At 36.7% G+C, this 3,346-nt stretch overlaps 1 pseudogene; it reads right to left on the reverse strand.

The window, feature by feature from the left end:
* Positions 1 to 2,372: 2,372 nt before the first annotated feature.
* On the reverse strand, positions 2,373 to 2,468 carry LOC147886374 (U6 spliceosomal RNA; annotated as a pseudogene).
* Positions 2,469 to 3,346: the final 878 nt, after the last annotated feature.

Raw genomic sequence — 3,346 nt, forward strand, 5'->3', positions numbered from 1 at the left:
ACCATTGCGACCCCAAAGTGTGGAACTACCAAGCCAACTTGGCGTTTAGAAAATAAAGACAATGATGATCGAGGAATTCAATAGACTTTTCACAATAGATTTTGCAGAGCACGTTGGAGAAGATTCAAGGGTGAGAAAAGTCCTCCTCTTTAGGTTCCTTTATGCAAAAACATTACAAATCCATGGCTTAAAACTATTAGAAAGCAACCAAAGGAGACTAAATTTACTTTGTTTCGTTGTTTCGAGAAGAAAAGCCTATTTGAAAAGCCTCATCTATATACGTTATTTATGGCACTTGCAATGCAATGAAAACCTCTCTGTGGAGCGGGTTAAGATCTGATCCATATTAAAAAGTAGTCGGAAAATATGCTCTTAAAACCCATATTCATGTGGCATCGGTGCTCTCCCGAAGAGATGGATATATTGAGCAGGAAGAAAGTTTCATTGCAGCTATGGATATAATGGAGGGTGGATCAAATCAAAGGTTAAATTTAATCATCTCTCTCTCTCTCTCTCTCTCTCTCTCTCTCTCTCTCTATTTCTCTCTCTCTCTTCTCTCTCAATGAGCATAGAATGAAAAGCCTTCTTCATAGCAAAGTAGCAATAGGCGTGGTTGACCAGCCTCAAACCACAGACACACCAAATTCATAAAAGCAAACGTGCTACAACTAGACTCGCAAAGACCATGGGCATAGCCATCAAGCGAGCACCTTATCATGATTGAGATAATTTCTTGGATTTGGCATGTTTGATGGCTAGGACAATGAAGATCAACTGTTTCTACTTCATGGCCAAAACCCAATCGACATTGTCGAGACACTCGTGAATTTACACAACAAATATTGGATGGTGTATGACACATCTATGGAAGATGAGCAATCAAACACGCTTCGACTCAATGTTACACCATTTCCTTCCAATAGTTGATCATGTTTTGTCTCGCTTTCGTGTGATGTTGTGTTGGTAGAAAATTTGTTCTCTTGATGTTGTAGAAGATCAAGAATTTTGTGTAAGAGGAGCAACCAGCCATAATCTCCCACAAAAGTTCAACTATGGACGAAGATTGTGACTAGAAAGGAATCGAAGGACAATTGAACCCTTGGGGCAAGAAGCATGGAGTTGATAAAGGTATTTTTGCTAAATATGAGCACACATTGGGCTATTTATTTAGTAATATTACAATGGTTTTTTGTGTTTAACATTTAAAGACTCTCTCAATCTTAGGAGCCCTCATTAAGTTGAGTTTATGTATAGTACACTTAAATTGTAGTAGAGAACTCCAATAATTATAGGTCATTGACCCTTGACCCTTCCCTCCATTGATTTGAAGTCGAATGTGTCCCCATTGTGTAAAATGGAAATTTGAACCAATAATGGTTGAGGATAGATAGAGAGTGAGGCAAAGGTTAATTAAGAAAGTTCGTTAGTAGAGTACATTTTCTTTTAAAAGGCTTGTATGGGGATTTTCATATGCATGAGTACCACCATGAAAACTAGTTACTTGGTGATAAGTTAGTGCTACTTTTGAGGCATAGATTGAAGAAGGTGCATTAGGTACCCATTTGTTTTCTTTAGCTCATCATCATATGTGTCTTGTATCTTCTACATAGGTATCAGCTATACGAACTAAATTTAATTGTGGTGGACTAAAGAAGAATTGTTATTATCTAGAATAAAGCACAATAAACTCATCATAGGAACCTTTTATATCTCAATTACATAAAGAAAAACATAGATATGACCTGAAAGCATAACATAAAACTGAGCTAAATGCATAACTCAAAACAAAAGCTGACGAGATAGGGGTACGCTCTCTCATATTATAAATAACCAGAGAGGAAGTGTTCCACCTCTCCCCATACGATAGTGATTGTATTATCTATTGTGATGGAGAATACGAGTGTGTATGTGTGCATTATTTATCTAATCTGACTGGTAATCCCCTAATACGCCGCTAATGCATAGATGAAATAAAAGAACTAGCTCCATGAAAGCTCAAGGGAATTCTCATATTGACGGCTATTATGAATCCCTTGTTTGTATGTGCATCTTTTGTGTGAGCAACGAGAAAATCATGATGTAAATCAAGTTGACACATTCTCCTTCACATGCAGGTGTCAAGTCAAATATCAACATTAGCTACAAAAGGACCGCACGAGCAACTCATCAGAGATAAGCCTTTTATATCTAAATTACATAAAGCAAAACAGAGAGCTGACCTGAAAGTGGAACAAAGAATTGTGTTGAAAGTAGAGCTGAACACAGAGCTGAAAACAAAAGTTGACGAGAGAGGGGCATGTTCTCTCATATTATAAATAATTGGAGAGGAAGTGTGCCACCTCTCCCCATACGTCATGTATGGAACTTTTTTTAAAAAACTTTCTCAGTTTGTGCATACAATCCTTGCGTAGGGGCCATCCTGATCTTCCCTATATTGTTCCAATTTTATAAGATGTCTCCAAGGAGACTTTTTGAAACTTTCTCATTATACGTTTCCTATAAACTTACGATCTTACCTAACCAATTCTTTATTTTTTAATGCATGTTCTTGACGGTGAGCAAGCATTATGGAATCAAAAGAAATGATCATGGTGGATGTAATTGATGAACTATAACACCAACATTCACACGGTTATAATCCATTGCATTATATCTTAAAGGTCACAATTTCATGCTATTGAAAAGAGAACTCATAAGCTCATGCAACCAATTCCTCACCCGTGTATTTGTTGGGATACAATTTTTAGATCACAAATAATAAAAGTACTACCACTGATATTTATAGAGACCATCAAGTCCAATGGACTTGATGTCGTGTCTCATCTCCAAATTCTAACTTCTTTTTCTACCTCCTTTAACAAAGTGCTAAAATGGAATTATTGCTCTAAATTACATTTAAATATAAAAGATTAGGTTTAGAACAACATTATTTGATACCATTGATGATTTGATTGATTCCTCCAAGATTTCAAAAAAGTTCGTGAGGATGATAACTTGGTCATATTGGTAGTGGGCACTAGTATATAGCAACAACGATGCATTTGAGCCAAAATTTCAACATAGTACAGGAAGGGCTTACCTCAAACGTGGTCTCATGTTTTAAATGCTCACATGTGCAAAAGAGGCAACTATCTTTTGTACCTAAATAAAGTAGGCCCATCTCACAACTTCATTGTATTGAACCTTCCTATCTGAGTTCACACACAACTTCATTGTATTGAACCTTCCTATCTCACACCATCTTGTTTGGCTCCTTAAATGGCATCACCTCTACTCTTGTATGTTGCACATATATAGCATTATTTTCATGGGCCTCTTGCATCTTGGGTCATGTTATGACAACCTT

The sequence above is a fragment of the Dipteris shenzhenensis genome, chromosome 24 (assembly GCF_047967505.1).
Source record: "Dipteris shenzhenensis isolate YYH24624 ecotype China chromosome 24, Dip_SZ_1.0, whole genome shotgun sequence".
NCBI lineage: Eukaryota > Viridiplantae > Streptophyta > Polypodiopsida > Gleicheniales > Dipteridaceae > Dipteris > Dipteris shenzhenensis.